The sequence below is a fragment of the Falco rusticolus genome, chromosome Z (assembly GCF_015220075.1).
Source record: "Falco rusticolus isolate bFalRus1 chromosome Z, bFalRus1.pri, whole genome shotgun sequence".
Taxonomy (NCBI): Eukaryota; Metazoa; Chordata; class Aves; order Falconiformes; family Falconidae; genus Falco; species Falco rusticolus.
Genome location: NC_051210.1, coordinates 70,224,779 through 70,238,596, shown reverse-complemented (window position 1 = coordinate 70,238,596; position 13,818 = coordinate 70,224,779). Strand labels below are relative to the sequence as shown.

The window sequence follows — 13,818 nt, the reverse complement described above, 5'->3', positions numbered from 1 at the left end:
TAGATTTCATGCTAGTAAGCATTTTAATGGTGAAAGAAGACAATGTTCAAGGGACGAGCCACAGATTTTGAGGTAAGATAATAAGGGTCACACGACGGCTTGCTGGATTTACATCCAGACTGATCCTGTCATTTGAAACATAAGGCAACATTTGGTCAAAAATATCTTCTTCCAAAAATTTCCTAGCATTGTGAAAAAGAAACAGGCCGATCACATTTGATTTGGAGGAGCAGGCTGTTCTATATTGGGAATCGTGACAATGCTATTCTAGCAGATGAATTATGAGTTACGTGCCTGGAGATCTGTACACTAAAGACTTCTCATAGCCATGACCTTTGGAAGACTGTGGAGCAGGGGGAAGGAGGGGAAAAGGAAGAGGAACAGGTAGACTCTAGGGAACAGATATTATTATCCTTAGAACCAGCAGGTTTCTATGCTAGCAGAAGTAAGAGTTTGACATTCACGTCCACCTCACACACAGTATTCCAGTGCTTGCTGCACATAACTCAAGACAACGCTGAAGTCTACAATATAAATAAATCACATTTTTGTTTTCTTTTTTCTCTCTCCTCCTCCTCTATCTGTGCCTAGAATTGAACATTAAAAGCTTCTCTCCTTGGTTTTAGCTCCAGAGTAGCTGTAAAACCTCAGAGGTCAAACATCTCTTTTGCCGCAAGTGCTGAACTTGATCCAAAACATGAAATATTGTGAAAATTAGCTGTAGTCGGAATACTTATAACATACATTCACCTTTGGGCTTCAGAGTCTGCAGAAGCCCCACCTATAATACTGACCACTATAATTTTCTTCTGAAGTTCGTTTGATTTAAGCAGCATTTTTGCCCTGCAGTAATATTAAGACCAATTATTTGAGAAAGATATTTTGAAGCTCTGTCCTCACTGATTTTATAGTTAAGAGAGGCCATTAGATCACCCAGTTCAAGAAGGGCAAATCCATAGTCAGCCATACAAACAGGGTTACATCACATGATGTGCAGCACTGCTATCTTGGTGCAAGAACTTCTGGGTGACCACGTGAAGTCCTGTTTGGAAAGAAGAAGGGCTGCCAGGCTACGGCAGGTACCACCAGACAGCCCCAAAGGGCAACTACGTGCCCAGGCCAGCCCCATGATGAGCCATGTCTCATGTACCACTTGTCCAAATCTCCCTCTTCTCTGGGCTCTCTAAGACATGTGGGACGTGATCTGCAACTCTCAAACTTGCTAATAATTTGAAATGCAGCTTATTAAGTTACAGAAAGCATGAATATCAGAGATGCTCAAACCACTGTGGTGGACTGCAATGTGGAAGTATCCTCACTCCTTGCCTACGCGCTGCAGACAGACTCGCCTTTATAATGTTTGGGACCAACGTGTCCCAGTGTGGACCAGACCACTTTGCAGCAGGGGGTTCAGGTCATCACCTCACTCCAAACCAACTCTTTCTGTGCTTCTACATTCAAAGTAATGAAATAAAGTAGTTTGTAAAGCTTTAGGCTGAAATGTGTGGCAAGCCCAAGGGCACAAAATGGTGGGTATTTGAGGGCATAAAGCCATCTGGGATAGAGCTGGCTTGTCCTGCTCACCATGCTAGCCAAGCTTGCCATAGATTACATCCACAGATCCAGAATAAATATTTAACCATGCTGTCTACTCAACTAAGCTTGCACTTCCTCTTGGAGGGAAGTAACTGATTTATTCAGGGAGCAGAACTAGTTTAGATGGATGGCTGAGGCGCAGAAGCAAAACACGGACATTTCTGAACCAGCTCGACAGTGTAAACCACCTTCAAACACCCTTCTTACTTGTAAGAAGTTTGTTTTATTATGTTTTATTATACCTTTATTATACCAAAAATAATGTTTTATTATACCTTTAAGCAACTTGTGCAATAATGACAAAAACTATGCAAGCATAAGAAGCATTCCAGCATACTTTTCCGACAGTGTTTATCACCTAAAGAAATCATACAAATACTTTGCTTTATTTAAATTTCATGATTATGTGCTACAAACTACCAGGCTACCTTGATACAAAGCTATCAGAGTTCAGTCAATATTACAAAGCTATTACCAATGCAGCTATAGGTACACAGCAAGCGCAAATATGTATGTCTATTTTAGGAATATATGTATATTCCAAAATACAGTGTTTTTGACTGATGATCAAAATGCAGTAAGCTATACAGGCAGAGAACACTGGTATAATGTTGCTCATCAATACAGCAGCATCCAAAAACAATCAAAAACCCGCAATAATTCCCTAACCAATGTTATTGTCTCGGTAAAACCATTTGGCTGGCAAGGAAAATGCTGCAGCATAAAAGCATCCCCAAGAAAGTGCTGCTTTATCTACTTAAGACCTGAGGAAATTTCAGGGCACTGAGGCCGGCTTTTTGGTTATGCAGAAAGCTGCCCCTGAATTGCTGGTTTTACAGGTGAGAAAGGAGACCCTGCTCCCTGACAGGTATGCCCAGGAGAGGGGGAAGACATCCATCTCTCAAGTGCTCCCCTAACACGCAACACAGGCTGCCCATCCTCTGCTGTGGGCTGTGCTGCGGGTCTGGTTTTTGGCAGGGTAGGAAGCGAGGCAGAAGGAGCAGGGAATTGCTACAGTGCTGTCCTTGTTTCCATGACATGTGCTTTGAGAACTTGTGCTCCCTGAAGTAAAAGGCATAATTTGGACTCAACAGCTGACAACTCAGCAGTTCTCTGCCTGTGGGATAAGGGAAAGCTGCTTCTGTTGTAGCAACAGTCTTTGACCTCACTCCAATGCCCGCTCCAGACCGTGCAGTGAAAGGAAGGGAGACATATGCCCTTCAAAACCTTACACCCTGACCAACAGTCATACCAATGGGTTAGAAATTATTTTTAGGTTAAGCACTTTCTGCTTGCAGTGAAACCTGCTACTAGGAGTGATTCCAAGAGGCGGCAGCAGGGAAAGGCAGACAGCAGCAAAGTGGCAAAAGCCCCTGCTGAGAGTTTCTGGTGCTTGCAGGAAGCACAAGGACCATCTAGATGCACAGCAGGAGGGCTCACACAGTCTGCAGATTTAGGGATTGCAAATTTTCCTGTGGAGGGAGGACAGCAATGATCGGCAAAAAAACTGATGGTGCATATGAAAAACAGTCCCTGAATATTCTTCTCAGTGTCAGATCTGAACATCCAGATACCATTATTCAAATTACCATCTGCTAGTTTATAGCCAGTAAGGCAGGCAGGCAAAGAACACGGGAACCTCTGTGTTCGCTCATGATCAGTATCCTAGCTGCCCCTACACCCCCTCAAAGGCAGGTAAGAAAACAGCTCTGGCCATCCAGGAATTTATATGGCCCCCACCACCACTGTGCTAATGACTCTGGAACCAGAGATCCACAAGATTCTGAAAAATGAACCCTGAAGACATTTAAGCACTTATAAAAACTGTACTTTTGATGCTTAAAACTAAAAGAAACATGTTCCAAAATCCCATTTAACTGCAGCTAAGTATTGGGGGGGTGGGGGAGGGAAAAAGAGAGGTGATGATAAATTTTGTATGCATCAGCATGCACAGGTGCACAGTCTCATCTCTGACAGGGCCACAACACCTGCCTGATGCTTAGACACTCAAGATTCACGAGGCAATTATTCCCTGCCTGTGTCTGCTGATAAAATGTGTGCAGAACCACAGAATCAGGTTCCTCAGAAAAAGCAGAAGCCATTGCTTTTATTTAGACACACAAAACAAAAGCAGCAGTGGTGCTCCTTTTCAAAGGCAGCGCTGCCACCGCAGCACTTGCTGGGACATGGGAAACACCTCCAGCCACCCCAGAGACTACTCAAAAGTAACAGATGAGTCAGGATAGAGACCTTTCCAGACTTTTGTAGGTGGCATTTCTCTCCACGGCTTAAGTAACCACTGACTTGGAGCAGGACTTCATGTCCTTGTGAGAGGGCACTCGCTAGAAGCGAGAGACCATGGGCTCCAGGTCCTGCTCCCAAGGATTATTTATATCTTTTATATTAAACTGCTCATGGAATGAAATACATCAACCAGCTTTGGGGCATACAGCACAATCACCTTTCAAGCACTATGTAGAAGTAACTTACTATTCTTGGTTTTAGACAGAACTTTTATGCCTAACTGTCAGAAAGGAGTCATAACTAAATATCAGGGGGAAAGTTGCACCAAAACGTGAATTATTTCAACTAATTCTAGCTAGTTATGGTAACAGGACTAAAATCTACTTACATGCCTGTTGTCCATGTTTCCCTGCATGAGAATCAACATCTAAATCAGAGCAAGAGGATCCCCTCTCAAAGAGCCACCAGTATCTTGCTTGAGTCCTTTTACCTATGCGAGTATCTTTAAACCTCCTTCATCAGACCTTTTCTTCTACTGCTAATTAACATCCCCTTACCTGAATCATCTCTGTATTTCAACATCAGTCTGAACCTAAGATGCCAGTGTTTCCATTGCAACTGTGTCCCAGGTCAGTATGTACTATTGAAAATGGAACAAAACTAACTCCAAGAAGTTTCCCGATTTCTTGTTTTCTCTTCCATTATTTAAAAGCTGCCTTTCAACAGCTCAAATAAGCTCATTACAAGATAATATAAACTATCATTTAAAACTGTATCAGATCATTTTTGATTTCATCCAACAAACGTACCATCACAACAGGAATTGCTGGATTTAGCATCCTCTGCATACCTCTGAGCTCTGGCACACAGTGTTAAGTGGGAAAGAACTTAATTTACCTGGTCCCATCATCTATTGGGTCATCTGCAGAAAAACACAATCCATCTGGAACAGCTTTGTGATGCAACGTACTCTGCAAGATAGAGTCAGTATTTATAAACATCCAGATTGTTTAAGACTGCCAGACACTTTCTTTGTGAGGTACCATTTTCTCTTTCAAGTGGAATTCTTCCTAAGATTCTGATTTTAAATACATCTTCTCACATCACATCTCAAGGCAAAAAACTTGGTGCCAGTAACTTGCTGCCAGTTGGATTAAACAACCTAATATCCATGCCCTAAGAGAGCTGTTTCTAATAGATTTACAGATTCTGTTCCAGCACTACCTATGCCTATCAATACATCCAGATTTTTTTGGAATGTTCACTAAAGCCCTGAGCTGACCGATGTTGAAACAGATGTGACATTATAGCCATACTTCATAACCTACCATGCACCTGAAAATTAAAGCTGCATGAATTCCCTCCTAAAGTAGCAGCAGCAGCTTTGCCACCTGTGAAAGTAAGTTTCTCTCTTTCTTGGACAGCATCTCCACGCATATGGCTGTTCCCACATATTTCTGACTTGCCTTCAGCAAGTCTGAGAGAATGCCCTCACCTAAAGGTTAAGTCTCTTCCTTTCCTCAACACACCTGTAAAGGGATTTTGCACAATCTAATTCATAGATAGTGATTGCCACTGGTGGCTCAAAGTTACTAAAGCAGTATGTTTGGAGAGTGCACAATGGAAACTGTTATCACTTAATAACACTGATAAAAGTCTGAATAGGTGAAGCAGTGATAAGATGAAAGGATGCAAAGACTAAGTAAACAGAAAGCAAAATCAAACAAAATCAGGTGATCTATTGGCTGCCTAAAAGCTATACTCCAAACCAGCTCCAAGTTAGTGATTTTTAAGCTTTCCATTTGTGGACTTCTGCAACACTTTCTAGTTTAGATACCTAGCCCTGCAACCTACTGACACTAGACTGTCTTTTCTTAGTATACTCAGCAGACCTCTCAGAAGTAACCTGCAGACCCCTATGCAGGTAATGACAAGCAACCCACACCGAGCAATACCAACCAACTACAGATAAGGCACAGCTCGGTACTACAGATCCACTCCCTGCATTTGCTTCTGTCTCTTCTGCATCCTAATCCTTCCCCTCATCAAACATAATATTTGGTTTGATCTTGATTCATATTGGGACCAAACCCAGGAGACTTCTATGTGCATGCTTACCTTTGTCACCAAAAAATAAAGAAATCAAAGCTTATCTTTATCACCAAAACCATACAGCATACAATGGTTGAGAAGTTAAGGACAAGCACAGACTTTGTGCAGATCAAGGCATTCATGCAGTCTTCCTTCCAGGACATGCAAAGCTTTGTATATAAAGCACATGTGCACTGATGGATCTACATGAAAAAACATACCATCTCTGCTGGCATTGCCACGTGCTGATTTGAGAGGGACCATGGCATGGCATGGACTTTAATCTTCCCCACAGCTACTAAACCTGCTAAGTCTGATTAACAGTCTGGATTCATGCTGTGGAGTCCAACTAAGCCTTTAAGAAGAATTTAAAGAATTCTTTTCCAGTAAGGAAAAACGGCAGAACGGACTTCCAGGTGAGATGTCAAAGGCAAGTCACACTGCCTTACTTAGGTAACAGGCTGGGTTTCAAACACAGCAGGAAAATACCCAGTGCCCATGCTCCCCCGAAGGGAATTTGACAGGACACGGCCAGCTTGATTATGCAATATGAATATTTGACTTATTTTTGCAATGGAGGTTTTATGTGTGAAAGTCTGTGGAAAAGAATCAGAGACAATTCCTGCTCAACAGCTCACAGCTCTCCCCGGCAGCCGATGATTACAGTATCTATCCAGAGCTTTAGTCCCTTTTACAGCAAAAATCCCAAGGATCCACTAATGATAACAATTAAAAACCAAACAAACGCGTATATCACCAATTCCTACTGAAGCAACAGGCAGCGTGCCAGCAAAATATGCCCAGTTCAGATTCACTTACACACGTTGAATTTTAACAAGGGAGTGACGTTCCTTCCAGAACTACCTCGGAGGCTTAGAGAGATCTTTTTTAAACACAATCTCTAAACACATTAGAAATTCAATCACTCAAAATAGATACAGCAAGCAGCCACTGCGCCGGTGTCCCTGTACAGCCAGCACGCTCCCAGGCGTGCAGCACGTCTGGATGCCCCCCGGCTGCAGAGGGGGCTCCGGGTTCCCCCTCCCGAACTCCCCTTTTCTGAAAGGGCGCTACTCATTTTAAGAAAAAAATGAGAAGCACGACAGGAGGCGTAAATACTATTTACCCGCTGCTCAGTCCTTGCACCAACCAACCTGCCGGCCAGCAGAACGAGCTGTCGACAAAACACAGCTTCTATTCCAGCCGCCGGCTGCACAGGAGCCGCCGGTCTCCCCCCGCAGCCCCGGGGCTGCTGCGGCTGTCCGCGCCGCACCGGCCCCGCGCCCCGCCGCCGCCCGCCCCGCAGCCCCGGCCGAGCCCCAGCCGCAGCGCCCGCGCCAGCGGAGAGCAGGGAGGCGGGCGGGGGCGCGGAAACTCCCCGCGGCCCCGCCGGGTCCCGGCCGGGCTGCCGCCCCCCGCCCGCCCCTCCTCGCCGGCACCTCCCCGGGGCGGGCGCAGGCAGGGATGGAGGGGGCATCTACCGCCGCGCCCCTCGGGCCGCCCCCTCCCAGGTGCGAGCGGAGCCCCGCCGCGGGGCCGCCGCCGGGAGAAGCCGCCCTGCCCGGGGCCCGGCACTCACACCGCCGCCGCCTCGCCGTGCCCGGCGGCAGCCTCATGCCGCGAGGGGTGCGCGGGGCTGCCCGCGGCGCGGTCCGGGCGGCCCAGCTCCGGCGGGCAGCTGTGCGCAGCGCCGACAGGAAGGAGGGATGGAGCCGGGGAGGAGGGAGGGATGGAGGAGAGGGGCTGGCGGGCTGCCTGCGGGAGGAGCCTGCGCCGCGCACCGCCCGGCGCCGCCGCCACCCCCGGCCCTGCCCCCGGGGCACCGCTGCCTCCCGCCGCCCGGCAGGGCCCGGGCTGGCCGCGCCGCCGGGGTCCTGGTTGTAACGGGCCGAGGCTACCGAGCCTTTCGGGCCTGCGCCCGCCCGTGGCTCGCTGCCGGCTGCGCTGCTGGGCTGCCCCGGCCGGCGGCTCCTCGGCGTCCCCGGCGGGCCGTCCGCACCAGGCGGGTGAAGCCGCGCAGCTCGGCTGGTCGTTCCGGGCCCTCTCCGTGGCACGGTCAGATACCCTTCTTAGAAAAGCATCGTTAATATCTCCAGCACTGCCAGCCCTCCGGGGTTCGAAGCAGTGGGCCTGGCCCTCCAAACCCAGGGGAGATTCTTGATTCATTTTATCTTTGTATTTGCCTCTAGTTTTTGAGGTCTGGGACTTGACCTCCAGCATTTCTTTGAAGCCACAACAGCTACGTGCCAGCCTCTCTTTTAAATGAGACTTGAAATCCTCACAGCCCCACAGTCTCAAGGGTCAGGCAATTAAAAAAATATATACCACGAGACCTGTAAAATCAGAAGAGCTGGCAAGCCTGTGGCTCCTCTCTCGTTCCCCAGTAAACCACAGCAGAACGGGCAGAAAAAGTAACTGCTTGGTTTCCCTCACATTTTTCTGCCTAAAGAGGTTTTCCTAGTTGCTGCAGATTGTTTTTCTCAGAACCTAGATGATAAAGAATGACAAATATTTGTATGGAGGTCTTGGGCCAGACTTGTGTCCCATCTTGGCTAAGTAGATGATGTCAGGTCCCCAAAGCCGGAGTCTCCTGCCATCCTGCACATTCCCTGCTCAGGCTGAGTGAATAAAGCCTATCCTGTAGAGAAGAAGTCTCCCACTGTTTCTTCCCCTCTCCAGTGTTTTTGCTCAGGCAAAGAGATTTGAAGCTTCAGTAGGCTAGCAGGAGGTGCATGAACCTTGTGTTTAGGTCATGCATTTGAACATGAGCTCAGGTCTCTTCTAGCTCAAAAGCGTCCTTGACTTCAGGTCTTGTGTCCTGGGATAGTGGTCTATCTGTTGACCTGTGTCACCTCCTCAAGAGGAGGGACCGAGTCTCCTTATACACATACTGTTCTTGGGAAAGAAGAGAGTTTTTTAAAAAACAGCATTTGGACAGAAACTCTGGGCTGTGAATCCGAAGCAGAAGATGCTGTCTTCTCCTGATGCACATTGAAACATTCATAAATCCAAGGATGGACAAACTTCAACAGAGTTCTCTTGGGGGTCTTCTATCTAGTAGGTTTAAACAGTTACCTTTCCCATACATCAGTCAGCTCTTCACAGTCCCAGATCTCTCTCTACTGGGAAGGTCTGCTAGAGAGCTAATTCTGTAGTCCGAACTTCACTTCAGGCATGTCAGCTGCCTAAGACTGTTTTTGCATTTAGTTCCCGGTTCGCATTCTAGCCCAGAAGCAGGCAAAACACGATGAAACTGGGATTATCCATAGCACCAGAAGGCTTGGGGAGAGAAGATGGCTGTTTCAACGTATGTGACCCATCAAAGGGAGGACTCCCTCTGCCTTTCTCCATTTCCAGACCCCAGTGATTGGAGCCTGGTGCCCTCCTAGAGGGTCTGCATCCAAGGCTCAGAAGGATGCTGTTTGCATCTGTGCCACAGATGACAGCATCACAGATGCAGGTTTCCATCCACAAAAGTGACACAAGAACTTTTGTTCAAAGGCACTGAAAATGTTAAAGGAAATTGCACCACTTTTCTTTTTTTGCAGCTTATGTTATTTCACCTCTAGTAAAGGCTCACAAGCACCTCACTTGTCAGGAAGCCCTGTATTATTTACATGGTACCATGTGTACCATGAGTAATTGAAGAAGATCTGACTCATTTTCTATATGATGAAATCAAGTGATAGTAATTTTTAGTATTTTCTGTTTTTAATTAGAAAGGCAGCTTTCCTGTAATTCACAGACATTCCATACAGAAACTGGGGAAAGATGTGTGAGCAGGTTTGTTTTATTTCTAGGCAAAAAAATGCGGTTGTGAAATTAGAAGAAGCTGCCAGGAGAAATCAAAGGTAGGGGTAGTTCCCCAAGTTATTTTAAGGTTTTGATATTGTATTAATGACTCAATTTGTAATGACTCAGTTGTAAGTTAAGAAACTTTCTAGATCTGATGCTATTTAAGACAAGTCTGTATGGTACAAGTGTCAGCGTGATAAAGCTACAGATGCTTGATGTCAGTTATCTCATTTTTATAAAGTGAAATATTCTAATTTTAATATGTGTCCCCTAAACAAATGACTGGTCTAATTACCCTACGACTTCTGATCTGCAGAAAATAGGCTGTTTGTGCATCCTGTCTTATCATGAGACCTTCCTTGTAAAATACCATAGCTGTTGTATTTTATAATGAAACTTATCTGCATGTCGTACCTATATGCAGAATTTGTTTTGTTTCCTGCGTTATCTCGAATTTCCAGAAAGCTGAAAGGCAGGTGCTGTGCATGCACACTGTGTCTGTATGCACTCAGAGTAGAATTTTGTCATACATTTTAACAGTAGCAGGGCCATGCGTTTTAACATCCGTGAGAGAGGAAGGCTAGTTCTAGTTTATCTTAGTTTATCTCAGTACTTAGCATTACTTAAAGAACAACATATCTGCTGTCTAGGTCAGAAAAAAAACTTCTTGGGGTATGTAAATTCCAAATGAAAGTGAGAAGACCGGCTAGGACATTTTCATTAATGAGAGTTTCCTGGAGCCATTTAGTCTTGTATTTAAGGGTGTGTTGGTTATTTATGGCAGAGAAAAGGAACGGATGTGTTGATGTTCTGGAACTTTTCCTTTGTGCATTGTTTCCCATTTCACAGTTGTATTTGGCACCCACTTTCCTCCAGCCAATAAAGACTATTAAAGAACTTCCTTTGCTGAGAAGTTGTGTGCACATTTTACAAACCATACAGTTTAACCAGAAGTGTGAGAGGTAGTACTCCTACCAGCATTTACAAACGCCAGAGGTTATAAATATATAATACTGCCAGCAAAGGTCTGCCACTGATTCTTTTTATGGACTGTTCATTTCAGTTTTCTTATTAAAAAAAGAAAAAAAAAAAGAAAAAAAAAGGGAAAGAAGAAAAAAAAGGTTATAGAATACAACCAACAAAACGAATTTGAGTCTGACTGAATATATTCAGGAAAGCAAATAGCAAAACTCACACTGGCTGTGATAAGAGCAGGAGTAGCCTCTGTTCATGCCAAGAATAACCTCAAGTACTGTGGATAATACATGTGTTTTGGTGTGCTCGCAAAGCAGCAGCTCTTTCCTATGAGGTCTCAGTGGAAGCATCCCTGTGTTGTCAACTGGCACAGACCTATTATTGGAAAGGAGTACACTGACCCCAGAGAAATAAACTCTCTGTAATTAATATTTTTCAAATATAGAGAATTTTCTTAATCATTAGGGACCTGTGCCTGTAAACCCAGTGACATGTTGGCAATATATTGCTAAAGGGCTTCAAAAAATTCCCTGGTCTTTCCTGTCTGCAGGAAAACCTTATGGTCTATTGTGGTTTTTGTGTTTGCAGGGAGAAGCAATGAAGGACTTTGATCTACTGACCTGCACTAACTTAGATAGTGCCATGAATTTAAAAGAAATGGAAAGAAAAATACCACGTGCCAAAAACAATTAAATTGAAGGCAGTTGCATTCCATTTACTAGAAAATATTCTACCTCAGATGCCTGAAAAATACATGGTGTGGAAACACTGGATTCACTGCCATTAATAAGACCCTTATGGTGAGCAGTAAAGGTAAGGCTTCTCCCATGCAGTCCAGAGATGCTAGCAGGTGGATCTCACTGCCATGTACTGGCCAGTATCGGGATCCTAATGTCCAAGTGGTCTGACCAGGGTCATTTGTGTGGAGGACAGAAGACAAGGGGCACCACCTGTTGAATCCTCTTCAAGTATGTTGGGCCTGTGTTGACTGGCAGCAACAATTTTTTTAGATCAGGTCTTTTATATCTTTCTGACTCAAGCAGTTGTTATGCAATGATTTTGCCTCAAACCTTTGCTTGCCTTATCCTCCAGGAACCTTTGGAAAATTTCTTATTTCCTCATTTTTCCATCTTTATGGCTACTGTCTGTCTTCCTCTTGGGAAGATGTTGTCTGAGCCCCTGTCATCAGACCGTGGTTTGGGAGGTGATGAGTTGCCTGTGCTATGGCTTTATCAGAGCAAGGGGACTGAACTTCTGGTCTTGTCTTGTGGTGTTGAATGTAAACATACTCTGCACTGTTCCTTGATTTGTCTGCTGTTGTTCATATCCATCATGTCCATTCCTTCCACCGTTGTTCCAGGTGTCTTCTGAGGATTCCACATACAGGCATTTCCATTTGTACATCATTCGGATGAGTCTTAATACTTCAGTCACAAATGTCTACAGTGGCTACAGTAAACTAATGCCTGAGAAGGGACCTACTGCTGAAGTTCCTCTGCTAAAACGACCTGCATGCTGTAAACTGATGAACAGTTGCAGGCCTGCTTCCCAATCTAAGTATTTGTGCCATCCTGCAGTTAATTACACTGGCAGTGTAAAGTTCAGCACATGCTTATTCATCATGTTGCATACATCCCATTGCTGAGTTCCATAAGTAGCATGAGGTCAGTGAAATAAGACACAGCATAGTTCTTGGAAAGAGATTAAGCTAAATATAATTTTCTGAACAAATGGTAACAATCCTACTAACTCTGGAAGGGTTGGTAGAATCAGTTCTAGAACTAAATCTGATTTGTGGATGTGAAATTGAAGAGGCTTGCTTTGCACAGCAGTAGAAGGGCCTAATTACATCATGAAAAAGAAGATTTATGAGATTCAGAAGCTAATTTAGATTTCTAATAGCCAGAGAAGCATGGGAATCTTAAAATAAAAGATACTGAGAACATCTCAGACATTCATATACTTTTAATATTGCAAGGCCCTCCTTTGGCATCACAACGTCAGTGTATAACATACAAACATACTGCCATGCTTTGCCTTGCAACTCCCAGCTATGCTCGTTATTTAGCAGTTCTTGCCGCTGTGGTGTTGGCTCTATTTCTAAGACAGTGCCTTTCCAGTCAGTCTTTTGGCTCACCAGTTTATCAGCTGGATATTGCCTTGCTTTCTCTATTTCTATGAGATCCCACAAAGAAATGCCCTCAGTATAACAAAGCTTAGTAAGCTGATGCTTCAATTTTTCCGTGCTGCAGTCCATGACCTGAACATGGCTGATGTGTGTCAGATGAATTTAAAGGACCCTAAGCTGTTATGAACTTTACACGCACTCCAAAGCTGATCTCTACATGAACAGGAGCCATTCAACCAAAATTCGTGTAACTCAGCTGAGCTGCCAGCTTCAATGAATCCTGAATAAGCGGCTAGAATTTTCAGAACTCTCTCTGCACCACATTTCCAGGCAGCAACAGTCTGACCCCACTGAACCATATCCAGGGAAAGAAATATGCCTTCTCCCATACTACCCTTGGACTGAGCTGTAAGCCCACTCACTGCTTGGAACCAAATTTCTACGCATCAGCATAAAAGTAGCAAGACAAAGACAGCTCTGCTAGAGAGGAGGTGCAGATACATAACATGCTTTTGGGAGCATTTGAAGTTCTGTATTTACCTGGCTCATGGCATTTGTCCTGTCAGTCTTTCCTTGACGTTTTTCAGATGTGGGTTTCAATACTGCTTGACACAGTGCATCAGAGCTTGGGATATTATAGTATTAAATACTGGGCAAATAAGATACTTAAGGTGTGGCTTTGGACGACACAATGGCAAAAAACATTTATTAGAAGGAACTTTATCCTTTCTGGGCCTGATTTTAGGAATATTACTGTTTGGTGTGTCTCAGTTGCCCTGGTTACCCTCCATTCTCTTGCAGGCTAATAAAAGGTCTGTATTTGTACATAAATAGAAATTCTAACGCTAGTAAAGATGATAATTCCAGCATATTTGAAATTCAGGTTGAAAGTTGTTTTCATAAAAAGCAAATTATTATTTGCAATTAGGTTAAATATGGTGGCAAATTCTGTACCCATTCTGGAGTTTCCATCAAAGTGGACCTATTGT

The 13,818-nt window shown here is 44.6% G+C and overlaps 1 protein-coding gene across 6 annotated transcripts in view; it reads right to left on the bottom strand.

Moving 5' to 3' along the window:
• Positions 1-7,631, bottom strand: part of LIFR (LIF receptor subunit alpha) — a 54,556-nt gene extending 46,925 nt beyond the window's left edge. For 3 of the 6 annotated variants that reach the window (XM_037372747.1, XM_037372753.1, XM_037372750.1), the window contains exons 1-2: positions 7,086-7,195; positions 4,738-4,811 (exon numbers count right to left, since the gene is read on the bottom strand). The gene's annotated coding sequence lies outside the window, so the exon portion shown is untranslated. Of the gene's footprint in view, positions 1-4,737; positions 4,812-7,057; positions 7,198-7,512 lie in introns of those variants that run through there. The other 3 variants (XM_037372754.1, XM_037372751.1, XM_037372755.1) reach the window with 3 other exon arrangements.
• Positions 7,632-13,818: the final 6,187 nt, after the last annotated feature.